This window comes from Myotis brandtii, unplaced genomic scaffold (assembly GCF_000412655.1).
Source record: "Myotis brandtii unplaced genomic scaffold, ASM41265v1 scaffold455, whole genome shotgun sequence".
NCBI lineage: Eukaryota > Metazoa > Chordata > Mammalia > Chiroptera > Vespertilionidae > Myotis > Myotis brandtii.
In genome coordinates, this window is record NW_005367384.1 from 2,398,566 (window position 1) to 2,415,439 (window position 16,874).

General features: G+C 46.7%; 1 protein-coding gene and 1 pseudogene across 1 annotated transcript in view; both read left to right on the forward strand.

The window, feature by feature from the left end:
- TMEM178B (transmembrane protein 178B) overlaps nt 1-16,874 on the forward strand; it is a 355,696-nt gene that overhangs the window by 170,514 nt on the left and 168,308 nt on the right. The gene's annotated exons all lie outside the window — the stretch shown is intronic.
- On the forward strand, nt 5,127-7,510 carry LOC106727607 (annotated as a pseudogene).

Consider the following 16,874-nt stretch of genomic DNA (forward strand, 5'->3'; position numbering starts at 1 on the left):
TCCATGGGCTGGCTGGGGCCTGGTTGGTGTTAGCATGTGTGCTCAGGGGCTGCCGGGAGGGCCTGCCCACCACACCGAGGAAGCGTCCATTCCTGGGTATTTTTGTTTCCCTGCCCAGCATCTGCTCTGCCCTGCCGACTATTAATATTTTCAAAACGAACGATGAACCTAGGAAAGAATGCTTTTGCAAAGGAAAGCACAATCCTTTGACAAGGGAGCTCCTGTCTTATTCCTTCTCTCCCTCCCGGGGGAAGGATATTGTGGTTCGTGAAGAAGCGTGGAGGGCTTGGGGAGTGGGGGGGGGGGGGGGGGGGGGGTTCAAGGGCCCCATTGTGCAGGAGCCTGTGATAACTCGAGCTCTTAGTATTACTTTATTTTAAGTCCCCGTTTTAAAATAGCTGCAGGGCTGCACCTGGAATAAAAAATGAATTAAAAAGGAAGTCACTGCGTGGAATTTGAATAGTGCCTCAGGGATAAGCTTGTTCTGGTGCTATCGCTTAGACCCACCGGCTTTTTTTCTTCCCGAAAGCTGCTCAGAACGCCGCTCGCGTGAGCAGACACAGAGATGCTGCCGATTTTTCCTTCTCCGGTGTTTAAAAATGTCATTTTAAAGGAATACTTACCTCGCTTCTCTAGTCATCCATCAGGTTGAGCAGCGAGTGGCTGGCAGGCACCACCTGCCTGTGAGGGGCCGGGACCACAGTTCAGGAAGGCACGGGCTCTGCCTCCCGGGAACTTTAGAGAATGTGAAGGCAGAGTACAAGTGAACCCTGGGAAAGTGACTTCCCTGTGCTGTGTGCCACAGAGGGAGACAGAACCCTCTGCCTGAATCTTTCACCAGGAGGCTGAGTTTGCCAGCCCTGGAGGTGGACAGGGCACTTCAGGCAGAGGGAACAGCATCTGTACAAAGGGGAAGGGCATGGCATTGCGGAGAGGCAAGTGGAATGCGTGGAGAGATGTTAAGAGATGTGGCAGGGATGGCTGCCAGGGCCAATCCATCACCAACTTATGTGTTCCATGGAGTTGCCTGGATAGTGCTCTGCAGGTGAAAGGAAATGAAGGAGAGTGATGTGATGGGATTTGCTCTTTTGAATGAGCATTTTGCCAATGGAGTAGAGCCACTGGAGTTTGGGGAGCAGGGGAGTTGACCCTGGAGACCCAGAAACCTATTTGGGAGTTATGGCAGTGGTCCAGGTAAGCAGTGATAAAGCTTTGAATAGGCCAGAGCACCAGGGATGAAGAACTGATAGAAGGAAGAGATGTTTAGAAGATACAATAGAGCAAAAACTACTCTAGACTAAGATGGAGAGGCCTGAGAAATAGCAGGACTCTCAGTGACTAGGGAAGGGAGAACCTAAAGAAAGAAATGGTTGTCTGGCCTGAAAAGTGCCCTTCGGTTTGGCATTTATATGATGCCCACAACCCTGGCCTTAAGGAGAGCAGTGTTAAAGGGAGGAGGAAAGAATGGAGGGAGAGAAACAGACTCGGATGGGAAAGGGAAGAATCAAAGATAATATTCAACTGTGAAGAATAACTCATAGAGTTAAAGCCTGTAGTCGATGGGGCTTTCCTTTTTCACCCCCTTTGGTCATTACTTCACTCCATGTTCCTGAGTGTGAGAGACAACTCTGAATAATTGGGAATTTAGTTAATTATCACTCTATTTACAATTCTGTTACAGAGTCCAAATGGTCGTTTACGACACCAGTTAAAGCCTTTTTGGATGCAAGGTATTGACATAGCATGACTCCCCAGAGAGGAATGTTAGTGAAATTCAAACGTACTTGTGAATGTAAATTTAAACCCATCGAGCACTGTAATCAAGGCACAGCCCATTAAATAAATGAACACTTGAAAATGCAGGAATGGTCGAGAGCAGGTAATCTAAAAATGTTCTCATTGTTTGTTCTCCCTTCCCAACTGCACTGGGAATGCGCAGGAGGAAAAGAAGTATTAATGGAGAACTCTAACAGTAGGTATAGCTCATTAAATGCTTAGATGGTGTCAGACACCGTGCTAAATAGAGTTCATGAATTATCTCATTTAAACCATCTCATTTTGTGCTTCCTACAACTGACGAGGGAGGGATTCCTGTCCCCATTCTGGCACTGAGGAACTTGGAGACTGAATGGTCATAAAGCTGGCTGAGTGGATGTCATGATTGCTGGGTATAGGCAGACCCAACAACATGAGAAGAACTGAGTTCAGATTCAGCTTTTTCCCTAATGCACTGGGCCTCAGCGTATCAGCAAAAGGTGGATGTTGGCTCAGAATACTCTAAAATGCTCTTTGGCTCTGAAATCGAACCAAGTTCTTCCACCTGAGATTGCTTTGTCCCTGCCTCCAGGGACCCGGCAACTGTGCCGTAGCCCAAGGTAAGAGTGACCAAAGGGAATGGAGAAAATCATACCAGACTCTTGAATTGGGGAAGCAGAAGGTGAATTTCAGAGCAGAGATATGTGCATCCCGGCAGCTGCCTGCCTGGCCCTATGACATGCACCAGGGAGATGTGGGAAGCCCACCTATGGTCTCCCTCTTCTTAAAGATTCCCATCTAATCTTCTGCAACCAGGGGGACCATTTCCCCAGGGTGGACTCTGAGCTTCTCTTAATTTTGCATGGGTCCCTTTTGTGTTTCCCATCAGAGTTATTGTGAAGACAAATGTCTGAAGCATTTGTTGAAATCTCTCGTGTTTTTCCAGAGGTAGCCACAATATCCGTTCTTTGACGTTCTACTCCTCAGCGCACAGCTTTCTTAGTCAGTGTCACTGGGATGGAAGATTGCATGGTAGTTGGTTAATGTATATTTCTTCTTTACAGAAAGATTTTTTTCTCTGATCAGAATGATCTTGATTTTGGAAAATTTTCTAGTGTTAGATCCTCTTTCTAAGTGTGGAAGAGCTTATCTGAAATGCCCAAGAATGAGAATAGAAAGGAGGAAAGGAAATAATAAAACTGAGAGGCAGGAAAGAGGGACGGAGAGCAGAATATGATTATGGAAAGTGTTGACCTGTTGAAGATAGAATAAGGACTCAGCAGAAGAACTGCCATACAGAAGCCCCTCCTTATCTTCAGGGGACACATCCTATAAGACCCCCAGTGGATGTCTGAAACCATGGATAGCACTGAGCCCTAATCAACTTCAGTTCTGCCGGGAATGTGGCAGCAGCTTCTTTGTTGGTAGACATAGCCTCTCCAGTGATTTTTAGATTTCTCAGTCCAAATCTCTTCCTGAATTGGTGTAACCGTCCCTTACTCGCAGTAGATGGCTTGTTGTCATTCCTTTCTGGGGATCCCTTGATGAAGTCTCCCTATAGACTCAGTGATTTCTGGTACAATATGTTGCCTCAATTGTAACATGTCTTCTGTTCGCCTTCCACTCACAAATTTAATGCCTTTTCCATCTTAACTAAGCACTTAATGTGCACTTACTGTGGCCCGTAACTTTTGCAGTTTGAAGTATGACAGCAAAACTAGCACAAATTTCTTTTTTCATCTTTAAAACTTCTTGGGTAGATTTTTTTCTCACTAGATCTTAGCAACCTCTTAAGTGGAGAACTTGAACCTTTTCACTTAAAGGAAGCACTTTATGGCATCTCTTTGGCAAGTTCCAATTGCCAGCATCACTGCTCTTATGCTTTGGGGCCACTATTAAGTAAAATAAGGGTGACTTCAACACAGTGCTGGGATACTGTGAGAGCTGATCTGATAACTGAGAGGGCTACTAAGTGAATAATAGGTAGGGAGCATGTATAGTGCGGAGACGCTGGACAAAGGGATGACTCACGTGTTGGATGGGAGGGAGCAGGACTTGAGAGATTTCATCATGTCATGCAGAACAGTGCTCAATTGAAAACTTATGACTTGTTTATTTCTAGAATTTTCCATTTAGTATTTTCAGACCTTTGTTGACTGCGGTTAACTGAAACCTTAGAAAGCGAAACTGTGGATAAGAGGGGACTACTGTATTGAGTTGTATCCAACTTCATGCCACTCAATTGTGTAAGAATTCTTGCCACATGGTTGCTGCTATTTATTAAAGTTTGGTGTGAAAAATACTTATATAGGGATGGTCCCATTTAATCCTCAGAAGAGATGAACAACACCTCGCCTAAAGCTCAGCTATTGGTCATCAATGGGACACCTTATGTGAGAGCTGAGCTTGTCTCCAGAGGTTGGAGATGTTCATTTCCTCTTAATGCTGTTACGCAGATTTTTCTGTGATTCTAATCTAAACCCTTCCTCTACTGCCCCTCGATGTCACCAGTGTTATTGTTGTTATTTGTAATTTCTTTCTAACTGCCCTACGTTTGTCTGCTGTAAGTTTCAAGGGATGCTGTCGCAGTCTGGCATTCTGGAATTTGGTTTCCGAGTGCATTTTGATCCTCTCTGAGACTTTGAAAACTTTGACATTGTCTCCTCTTAACATATTTATTTGTCTTGCAGACTCCTAATTTCTTTAATTTATCCTTGTGAAGGAGACTTTTTTGTCTTTGTGGTTTTAGCAGCCCTTCTCTAGACCTTTTCTGATTCCATTGTGTCTTTACTAAGAATTGAAAGTGAAAGTGGTATTTGTCAAAGAATGCCATGGTCTTATTCCAAAGTACCTTAGGACGGAACAAGGTAGGGCAACATAGAGGGTCGGCGAGGTTTGTTAGATAAAGGAATGACCACCAAATACCACTGTCTGTTCTAACCCAGTATGAAGGGTGAGTCAGGTAGACCATTGGCCATGGGGGCCTGCAATGGTCAGATTATTTCAAAGATGTCAAGGGTGATTGGAAACTGTAATAATGTGGTTACATGATGACACAGGGAATTCAGTTGGTAGCCAAGCAGGAATAGTTCAGAGAACAGAGTCAAAGAGCATTTGAGGAACATGGATCACCACAGAGGTCAGGATTATGAGGCTCCTATTTTGGGGGGATGAGCTGTGAGATACAAGGCTGGGTCTGCCAGACTGGACAAGCATATGTGAGACCTCTTTCCTTACAGATGGTATGCGACCTTAGAAGAGCCATCTGAAGATATCATTGATGTGGTCAGGGTGGCCCTTGGTACAGGATTGTCTGGAGACAGGGACACTGCTTTCTAACCCTTTCCCAGCTGGGGCCATTGGTTGTCCACATGGGCCTGCACAACCTCATGCTGTCTCTGATCACCATGAATGAGCAGACCCTGAATCTTCCCAAACCTGTGCCCTGGATGCACCCCCACAGAGGATGTGTGACCCTGAGCTGCCATTCAGAAGAAGGTTGTGGAATGCTCTCCAGAGTTTATTAGTATTCAGCTCCTCCTAAAATTAATCTGTACTTAATGTTGTTTAAAATAATCAAGCCAATATTTAGGGGCCAAGAATACCATAAAGTACCAGGACTTTTAACAAAATTTATGATCTCACACTTCCTGATGGAGCCTTGGCTGCCCACCAGACTGGGCCTTCTAGCTCTAGCGCCAGTGAAGGGGAGGGCAGGCACGGCCTGTGCATGGGCCCCCGTGCAGCCTAGGTGAGTGTCCCCACATCCAGGGTTGCATCCTGATTCACCTCCTCCGCCTCCTCCTGGCCAGCTGGAGCCTGCCCTAGGGGCCATTGTGTGCCAGGGTGTGCCAGGTCCAGCAAGGGACAGCAGCATCCCGGAAACCCTACCAATAATGGGACTGTAACCTCTTTTATGATGGTGGCAGACGGGAGTGTCTCCAGCCTACAAGATCAGCAAATCTTCAAAGCTGTATCACTGGGCTGAGTCCTCGACCACAGTGCTGCAGGGCCTGAATGAGTGGCATCCATGTGGCCTCTTCTGTGACATCGTCCTGGTGGCCGAGCAGTGCATGCCAGCTCACTGCAACTTGCTGGCTGCATGCAGCGACTACTTGACTATTTCAATGCCATGTGCGAGGCCTTCTAGAAGGAGGTGGAGCTGATCAGTGCCTCTTACATTGGCCTCAAGGCCGTGGTGGACTTCTTATATGGTGGGGAGCTGATGCTGGACAGTGGCAACATTGTGTACATCCTGGAGACCCTGGAAATAGCCCACCTGCTGCGGATCTGGACTGTGGTGGATTTCTACTGTGAGTACCTGGAACAGGAGGTGAGCAAGGACATCTATCTGTACCTGCAGGAGCTGGCCTCCATCTACAACTTCAGGTGGTTGGATGCCTCCATCCTCGGCTTCATCCTGAGCCACTTCAGCACACTGTCCTTCACACCTGACTTCCTGCAGAATATTCCATGCAGAAGCTGTGCATGCACCTGAGCAGCAGCGGGGTGCATTGGAATGCAAGCACAACTTACTGCAGGTTGCTCTGATATGGCTGACACAACAGCTGGAGTGCTAGGCCCACGCCTACATGGTGCTGGAGCACCTCCACTTCCCATTCATCCCCAAGAATGACCTGCTGCCTTGTGTCAAGCTGGTCGTGTGCTTGCTGCTGCCCAAGGAGGCCAATTGTGAGGGCTTCATGGAAGAGGCCGTGTGCTACCACAACAGCCTGGTGGCCCAGCTGGCCATGCAGACCAAGTGCTCAGCACTCTGTATCGAGGAGGAGCACCTGGTGTTCATGAGTGATGAGGTCTCCTACCCGTTTGGGAAGCACAATGACACCACCTGGTACCTGGGCACCAAGAGCTAGCAGTGGGTCAAGGAGATACCCCTGCCAGCCCTGTGGAGCTACCACTGTGTTGCTGTGCTCGGGGGATTCATCATCATCATGGTTGCAGCTTCTCAAGGGACAATGGAGGGGATGCAATGTCCAATCTTGTTTATAGGTATGGCCCCACTGTAAGCAGTAGATCAAGATGGCCTCCAAGAACCAGTGTGTATGGATTTCTACCTTGCCTACATTGAAGACATGCTGGTGGCCACCGGTGGCTGGAATGAGAATCTAGATCTCTCTTCTGTAGAGACTTAACAGTCCCAAGATCAACTCCTGGTCCTACATGGCAGGCTTGCCAAGGTTCACGTTTGACCATGCGGGCACCATCTGCAAAGACTTCATGTATGTCTCCGGGGACCACAAATACCAGGTGGGCCCCTTCCACAAAACCTGATGTGTGGGAGGAGTGCCAGCCCATGATCACAGGTGGGGCTGTCACAGCATGTGCAGCCTTGAGGATCCCATCCACTCCTTTGGGGGCAGCAATGACAGCAGGGGGGCATAAGGTACTTAGATGTGCTGGGCATCCAGGCCTACAGACCCCAATGCAACCAGTGGACCCGCGTGGCCTGCTGCTACATGCCAACAGTGAGTGGGGAGTGGCCTTGTGGGAGGGCCACATTTATATCCAGGTGGGAGAACCCGGTCTCCTTGTCCAAGATGGTCCTGGTGTCCAAATGCAGAGGATAAGTGGAGCAAAGGCTCCTGCCCCAGGCCATTGCTTCCGGGTCTGCCTGCATCTGCGGGCTGGAGGACAAGAAACAGCAAGGCCAAGAGGCACCAGGACCGGGGCCAGTGACCCCGCCTGTGCCTGCTGGGACCTTGTCCCCACCACCACCTCCCAGAGTGTCTGTAGACCAGCAACAATTTCATAGAACCCTGGAGCCATTTTATTTCACTTAGCAGCCTTTTGAACTTTTATGATTCTTGGTATTTCTATATCACTGTGACCTATTAAATATTCTACTTAAAAATTTACTCTAATTTGAATTACAAATAATGTTAGAACACAGAGTTAGAGAGATTCTGGGAGGTATGTTGTATCTCATTGCAAGTAAGTCCTTGAAATTATTGCTGATTCTGATTGCACCCTGTCCCCTTTATGAGGGATCTCAGGAGAAATTTCTTTTGGGTCTAGTCTCAGGAATAGTTGTGCTTTTTTCTCATTTAATTTTCACAATAATTCTTTGAGGCAGGTAAAATTATTCTAGTTTTATAGCTGAACAAAGAAAAACTCAAATTGTTTAATAAATTTAGCCAAGCAAACAAAGCTGTAAGTGGAGCAAATGAGATTTAACCCAAGACTGCCAAACTTCAAAACTCCTCTTACTTTGAGTTTCTAATACAAAACTCTTCTGTCTTGAATGAAGAAATGCAAGTGCATGGAAGGTGTGGTTTCTATAATCTGTAATAACTGACCTCTAAGCACTTCTCTTGCTATCATTGTGGCTCTCTCAAGACAAGTCATAATTCTCCTGGTCTGCCTGGCTTGGCTGAGTGTGGCTCAGTGGTTCAGCATCAACCTGTGAACCAGGAGATCACAGATTGATTCCCGGTCAGGGCACATGCCTGGGTTGCAGGCTCGATCCCCAGTAGGGAGCGTGCAGAAGGCAGCCGATATGATTCTCTCTTATCATTGATGTTTCTCTCTCTCTCCCTCTCCCTTTCTCTCTTAAATCAATAAAAACATAAAAAAATAATTCCCCTGGTCTAAGTTATTAAGGTTATTTTTCATCCCCTGCACAGTTCTCTCTCCAACACAGCCTATCCCCCTGCCCCTTCTCTCCCCATGAGTGTGAATAAATGCTAAAATGTTATATATTGTGCTGCTTTATTTATTTCTACCTTTCTGCCTGTCCTCCCTCCTCCATCCATTCCCCCTTACCTTTCTGTCTTCTTCCTACTTCTTTTTAAAATGTCCTCGGTGGTGTGAAGTGAATAATCCATCAGGTTTTCTCTTTGCTTGCCACCTGCTAGAATGCTTAGAGCCGAATCAGGGTCTGTGTTTAGCAAATGAACAGAATTCACTTTGGTGGGTGGACATAGAACTCTGTGCTACACATTCTCACATTACTCTTACTATGGCTCTTTTAAAAATGTTTCTCTTATTCTTTGTTTTTCCTGTTTTCTCTTTCATATTTCTGTAACTTTTGTGGTGTCTCAGTAGATTTTTTGGTGTTCCTTTAATGGACCTTCAATCTCCTTGATATGAGACAAGACATAGGTAAATGCATAGCAAGCAGTCTAGTAGCCTCTCTCAAAATAAGGAAATGAGGTTACCTAGCACAATAGATGAACCCCAGTGATTTCTAGTAGTTAACATATTCTCTTCTAAGTACTCACACGCCACCAGTTAAATAATTAATTCTATTTGGGGTACCAGCTTGGGGCTTTTGGGGGACCACCCTCCTCCTCCTCCCACTGATCTGGACAACATTCGATCCTCTCCAGTCCCCCGGCATCTCTGAGCACTCCCCACAGACCCACCTTCAGTGCTGAGCCTGAGTAGTTGAACTCATTTAAGGAAGCCAACTGTTCTCTTATTTTCTTTTCACCCTCTGATGCTTCACTTACTTCTTTATGATGTTTACTTTCCCTTCCTCACTCCCAAGATCGTTTTCCTGAGAAAAGGTAAGCAAAATAGGAGTTCTGTCCTCTCTCACCATCTGTGAGCATAAAGTTGTCTTCCCCGAGCAGTGGATTCATCTTTTCCTGGTTGTTTTTCTCCCAAACATAGCTCAAAGGCTCTTTAAAAAAAATTGCCTACCACTTTTGGAGTCCCTGGCCCAGCTGACAGATACATATAGGTCCCTGCCAGAGAGCGTAGGCTCCCCAGGTTGGGGTCCCTGCTCCCCATGCTTCTTTCTGTCTCTTAGTGCTGGGGCCCAGGGGATGCCATCAGGGGGCCTGTGTGGCCTTCTTTGGATGTCTCCCCTCTTTTTCTTCTCTGGGATCGTTTGTGATTGTTCAGCTGAAATTTTACTTTTTGAAGTTTCATGCACAAAGGGTTACTCTGCTGGACTATCATGCCCTGGACTTCCACCTGTTTTTCTCATCACTTATGTTTTCAGCTCATTTTTTCTAAAGCCCAGGTGCCTACCCAGGACCAGACTCTGCACCAACCTTTATTCCTAGTCTGTTGTAGCTTCACTTTCACCTGCTGGCTCCTTACCTCTTCTGTCTACAAAGATAAGCAGAGCTTCCTTGTCCAGAAAAAAAAAAAAGACTTAAAATGAAAGAGGACTGACTTTCCTATCCCCTCCAGCAACTGTCTTACTTCTTCCTTTCAATTTCGCACCCACATTCCTTGAGAGTCTTGCCTCCCATCATTTGCTCCCCAGTCACTGTGTCCTTGGTTCTTTGCTGACTTCTGGCCTCCTGGAGCCTTTGAAGCTATGAGCTCCCGTGTGGTTCTTCCAAAGAGCTGCCCCCATCCAGGCAGCAAGCGGCAAGCACCAACTGAAAGTGTCAGCCATGCGCAGGACGATTTGGTTCCTTGGGTCATTCTCTCTCCGTTCCTTGTCCTGCATTTTCTGACTGAGCTACTGACCAACCTGTTCTTCAGGCGTTCTATCCTCACCTCCCCCATCTGACCGACAGATTCTTGTCCCTCTGGGCAAACAACCTTGGCTATTCTGTTTATTTTTTTAAACATAACTTTTTTTTTATTGTTGTAGTCAATCCTCACCCAAGGATCTTTTTTCCATTGACTTTTAGAGAGAGTGGAAGGGAGGGGGAGAGAGAGAAAGAGAAAGAGAGATGTGAGAGAGACATATCAATTGGTTGCCTCCCACACCCTACAACCCAGGCACATGCCCTTGACCGGGAATCAAACCTGAGACCACTCAGTTCGTGGGCTGACACTCTCTCTAGTCACTGGGCCACACCGGCCAGAACATCCTTGGTTATTCTTCCAGTTTCCTTTTTGTCTCTTTCCCAGCTAGGCCCAATGCATCTACAGACAACCCTGCAAAATCCATCTCCTGCCTGGGCCTGACCAGGATCTTCCTTCCATTGTACTGTTGCTCCTTGCACATACTCTTCCCTTGCTTAAAAATCGTCAACTACTTGTATTATATAAATGACAAAGTCCAAAGCCTTGAGTCATGAACTCTGGCTGCATGGGGAGAGCAATGGTGTTGAGATCACAGGGCCCAGACAGATTGTCTGAGTGCCAGTCCTGGCCCTGCCATTGTCCTAGAAACTAGGAGACCTTATGCAGGTTGCCTCCTGCATACCTCCCTTACTAGGGATCAAGCCTGCAATCCAGGCACATGCTCTGACCAGGAATCAACTGGCAACCTTTTGGTGCATGGGACAACGCCCAAGCAACTGAGCCAAACCAGCCAGGCAGCCAGGGCTCAAGTCAAGAGTTCTGTAGCACCTTGTCCCACCCCACAGATGTTCTTCCTTCCTCGAGCTTCTCTAACACTCACCCTTTCTGCCTCTCATTGTCACTGATAGAATGCCTGTGGATGTTATTGCTCTTCTGTGTAGACTGTAAGCTTTCAGAAGGCAAAGAGCATGCCTGATGACTACTGCTTATAGACACTGGCTGAGTAATGGCCATGTCACCTGTGCGCAGCATCCCCTTCCCAAGCTATTACAAATCCTGAGGTAGAGTGGCCACTCAGGAGGTCCCTGCCACTTATGCATTGCCTCCTGGGTCTTCTTTGATGGCCAGAATTGTGTCAAGAACAGTAGTTTCCCTAATTGCTTTCTGTGCCTTCTGAGAGATGAGATTGTCACCAGGACAAGGCAGGGATCTGTTTGACGTTCTACATGTGGAGGGTTGAGCTTCAGGATTCTTGGTATCATTGCTGTCGCTAGATTCTGAGAAAGTTTTGTCACTTATATTGGGAAAGTCTTACTTATCTCCTGCTGCGGGAGGAGAGTTCTGTCCCCGATTACCTCAACCAAAATGACTTCTGGTTGTTTTCCTATTTTAGGAGACCCTCTGGGAAATCTTTTATGATTCTGAAGCCTTCTGACATCACCATGTGACAGAGTTTCCTTTCTTATGAGAAGCAGCTGGAATGAACAGACGGTTCCTATTGTCTGTCATTCTTAAGTAGGTTAAACCAAGATCCGAGCCCCCTCTATGGAGAGGAAAGCTGGGTAGTGCCACGAGGAATGATACTCCATAATGACTGCCTGGTTCTTCTATAAACTGTTTGTTGAGTAATGATGCTGACTCCCTTTCTTTGTTCTACTAGAAAACACACAGAGAAATGTCCTATTCACTGTCCAGAATGAGGAAAGAAAACTGTCAAGGGCCGACAGCACCTGCCCCAGGGGAGGTGATGAAAGAGGTGAGGGCACCTTATTCTTTGTGCCCCCTGGCCCACAGTCACCACACCAGCAGCAGAAGTCCTGTGCCCAGAATTGTAGAGAGCGCTGAACCATCTCACCTTTAGTTGGTGGGAAATATAGAAGTTTTTGGTTAAGCTGCCTCTTTTGCGGTGCTGAGGTTCCTATCTTATTCCAATGAAAAAAAAAGTCAGTCTTGTCCAACCCATGTGGGTGGCCATTATTTTGGCAACTTGCCGTCACCTCCTTCTTCTTCCACCTCAATGTTTTCCCCTGGAGTTCTGTGCTCTGGTGTGTGCACCTCTTAGACAATACTTTTTTTTTCAAATATCAAAACCATTCTTGCTCCTTTTCCTTCCGTTATTGGCTCTTTGTCATTTTATCTTAGATACATATTCCAGAAAATGAAGATTGTTCATCATGTTCCACAGCCACACAGTGCCTCTCATTCAGCCTCCGAGCACCAGGCTGTCCCGGCCCTCCACCCACTCCCCTACCCGGGGCATGGATGAGCTTCCTCCCACCTATGAAGAACTTACTAAATGCTCCGTGTAGCACAGAGAGCTGTTCGTATTTAGAAAATCCAGAATATTCATGCATGTGGGAAGTACCAGCAAAGTTACTGGATTTATCCTTCTCCTAACCTATTTTGTCATGTTCTTTGAGGTTCTTTTCTCTTATCTCTGGTTTTATTCTAACGTCTCAGAACTATCTTTTCATTGTCATCACGCCATCTTGTCTAGGAGCCCTTTATCTTGTCTACCAAACCGGACTGGAAAGAATCATTCCTCAAGCGCCTTTCATCTCAGGAGCAGAGGCACGGGCTTGCTCTCGCAAGCTCACGCTTTCAGTGGGACAACAAGAGAGCAGCCGGCACAGGCCCTGGAGTCATGACCGGGGCCCCTGTTCTCCAGCCACTAAGGAACCAGTCTCCTTCCAGCATCTTCCCATATTTCACCTTTAAATACCACCTCTGCCCCCTCACATTTGTTTTCAGATCTTTTTATTGAGTTCTCTGGCCAGTACTCTGGGGAAGGGCTAAACCTATAATATTAAGATTGCCAGGGTCATGGCAAAAGGGGCCTGTGAAATAAAAGTAAAAATCTCACAGCGGCCTGCAAAGCCACCTCAGTTTGGACAGTGTTCTGTTTTTAGAGGCAAGACCAAGGAGGGCCCAGATCACTCTTACCTGGAGAGAAAGACTCAGATGGGATTTGGGGGTGAATCAAACTGGAAGTGGAGATTGAAACTGAAGCTTATGCCCCAAACCGACTTGATTATGGTCCATCATACTGGGGACCACTGGAAGAGGACTGGCCTGGGGCTCAGATTTTCCCAGCATGGCCAGATATGAGCATCTTCCAGGTGTTCCCCCTTTCCACCTCCCCCTCCTTCCCCAGCCTGCCCTATACTCACTAGGAGTTATGGTTTCTGGCAACCCTCACATTTAGACCAATTTACTTTGCTGTTAAGACCCCTGACTGCCTTGGGTTTTTTCAAATTAATTTTTCTTGGCCAAAAAAAAAAAAAAAGTACCTAGGAGATGGAAGTAAGGAGCTTAAGCCCAATAATTGTATCTGCAGCCTGATTATTGTGGGGGTGAAGTGGGTAGTGGCAAAAGTGGGGCGCAGGCAGTGCAAATGAAGGGAAGACAAGAAGGAAAGATCGTGGGGAGAGACAAGAACGTCTTGGGCTTGATGTGGTTTTGCATAATGGACAATGAAGGTTCTCCTTGCATCTCTCTAATTTGCTGTTGGGAGAGCAAGGAGGGCATTTTAGTTGTTAACAGCAGAAAGGTTTAAGTGTAATGCTTGTCAAGGTTACCTGCCTGTGGCTAGCACCAGGCCTGGCATGCAGAGAGGGAACAGGAAAGCTTTGTGAATCTATAATAATAGATAGCATCTCATTTTTCCATCACAAATGTCAGAAATCCAAAACAGTATGAGATTGTCGTGTTGTTATTTCTTTCTTGGTCTTTTGATTTGGAAGATAACAAAGAAGAGCTCCTCATGTTCTTCTAAGTGACGTTTCTGCCCCTGAACTTCTGAGGTCAATGCAGGAGGCTGCCTGGCCATGAGAAGGGCAAGGAGTTTGGGTCAAGAGCCTGGGTCTGATTACTGAGTTTGCCACTTGGCAGCTGAGCGACCTTGGGCAAGTTTGCTTCTCTCTGTTAACAGTGGGTAATGGTTCTTGCCCACCCCCAGGTGCTGTACAGATAAAAGAAAATGCTAGAGACAGGCGTAATCTGGAAACTGCAGAAGTGGTTGATAAATATTACAATGATTACCAATATTAAAGGTCTAGTTTTAGGGTCCCCTCGTCCCCCTCTCACTCCTTATGATCTCAGCTACTTGGACCCAGAAAAGGGAGCACAGCCTTTCTGAGGGGAGTCATGACGTAATTTATTCCGAGTTTCAACTTCTCAGACCCAAAGCAGGGAACAGCAGGAGACCGTCTCTGACAGGCTCTGTTGCCCATTGTCATGTGACTACATCCTCACGCGTGAACATTTAAAAAAAATCATTTTTCAGTTACAGTTGACATATTATAGTAGTTTCAGGTGTACACTCCAGTGATTAGACCTTATATAACTTTCTAGGCTAAATCTCGCACCCATCTGACACCGTACGTAGTTGTTGGAATATTGTTGACTGTATTCCCTATGTTGTACTTTGCAGGCAGAGGGAGGCAGTTGGAAAAAACCAGCATGGGCTCAGGATGCTCATTCCCCTTCTCTCCTGTTACAGATTTCAAAACCTGTTAACAAAGACCCATTAAATACTTGGCAGTGGGGATGATAAGCTGAGTTTCTTCTCCACAGACTCCATCCCGCAGCTCCAGACCTGACCCAGCAGAGAGCAGCTTGGTGTGCAGGGACAGGGGCTTTCATAGCCTCTCTCACTGGGACTCAGTCCTGAGGGGACATAGAGACCACGGGAGAAGAGAAGCCCTGGACTCTATTCCTTTACCTCATTTCACTCTTGTAGGGAATTATAGAGAATCTCTTGTGGAAACCCTGCCCTGTCCACCTTTCAACTCTAAATCCTGGTGGTATGTGCTCCTGCCATGCGTCAGGGCAGTCACCTGTGAACTGACATCAATCAAACACAAGCCCCTTTCAATCTAATAGTTTTCTTTTTTAATTTATCTTTGTTGTGGAAAGTATTACAGATGTCCCCTCTTTTCCTCCATGTTCACCTGCCTCCTTATCCCAGGCCTTCACTGCACTATTGTCTATGTCCATGGGTTATGCATCTATTCATATAGGTTCTTTGGTTAATGTCTTCCACGCCTGCCCCCCCCGCCCCCCACTGCCCTATAAGCCAGCCAGAGAAAGACAAGTATCACATGATCTCACTTATATGTGGAATCTAATGAACAAAATAAACTGATGAACAAATAGATCCAGAGACATAGAAGCATGAAGCAGACTGAGCAATCTAATACAATTTGATGGCACTCTGCCTGCTGTTATAATTTGGCCATTTTAATACCACTAGAGCAGTGGTTCTCAACCTTCCTAATGCCGCGACCCTTTAATACAGTTCCTCATGTTGTGGTGACCCCCAACCATAAAATTATTTTCGTTGCTACTTCATAACTGTAATTTTGCTACTGTTATGAATCGTAATGTAAATATCTGATATGCAGGATGTATTTTCATTGTTACAAATTGAACATAATTAAAGCATAGTGATTAATCACAAAAACAATATGTAATTATATATGTGTTTTCCGATGGTCTTAGGCAACCCCTGTGAAAGGGTCGTTTGACCCCCAAAGGGTCGCGACCCACAGGTTGAGAACCGCTGCACTAGAGCGAGGGACTGTTTGGGGCCTGCTGTCCTTGACACAGGACCGGATGATGTGGTGAGGAGCATCCTTCCCTCAGTCCCAGGGCCTGAAGGAGTTGCCTACCTGGGAGCTTGCTTCGGATATGATGGGCGTCTATACTGTGTACTGGCTCAGCCATTAGATAAGGGTGAGAAAGGCACCCAGGTTCCAGGAGTCTAACTGCAGGCCATGAGGGAGGATGGGGGGTGTGAGAGATCTTGGGCCTTTGTGGGGTGAATCTTGAGTGGCGCTCCAGTACAGTTGGGGGAACTAAAGTGAGGTATTCAGCTTGGGAGGGTGCAGAGAGGCGAGCACAGAGGCCCTCTGGAGCCGGGCATGCCCACCCTGCAGCCTCGCATGAGCAGGTGCCGTGATTGTTTCATTTCTCTTGCTTGTCTGGGCAGTAACTTGGGCTTATCCTGCTGTGATGCTCCATAAAAGGATATCTGGTCTCCTTATTCGTGAGCTCATTTAGCTCAGGGTCTCGCAGATCCCAGATACTCAAGGATGATGACGAGGCCCTAAGAAGAAGCTACCTGTGAGGGTTGGTGAGCAGGGAATGTTTTCTTAGTAAACAGACCTGGCCTTGCCTTTGGTTTCTGCAGGGGGCCAATTCCTCTGCTCATTCACTTTATCTTGTGTCAAAATCCTATCAGTGGCTGGTTTCCATTCCCGTTAACCTTTCCTGGCTGGGCACTGGCAGCTGACAGCAGTGCACAGGTCTCTTCTCGTTGAGGTTTCCAAAGCCACAGAAAAAAATGAAGCAAAACCCTCAATGTTTGCACTGAGTCCAAGGGGAAAGAGTGCTTTCAGCTAGTCTTCAGGGGCAAGGGGCTTGGGAAAGAAGATTAATGTTTTTATACCTTGATGCAGCATTTGTTGCAACTCTGCAGCATGCCAGGCATGGCGCTACCCTGGGCATGCAGAAATGAAAAGAAACAGTTCCTGCTCTTAGGAAGCCCGGGCCCAGGGGGGATGCTGGGAGATCAAGCTTGCTGGTGGAGCCCAGACTCATTTTAATAGAATCTTAGGGACCTGGGATCCTGGCAGATTTATTTCTTTAAATTAAATATATAT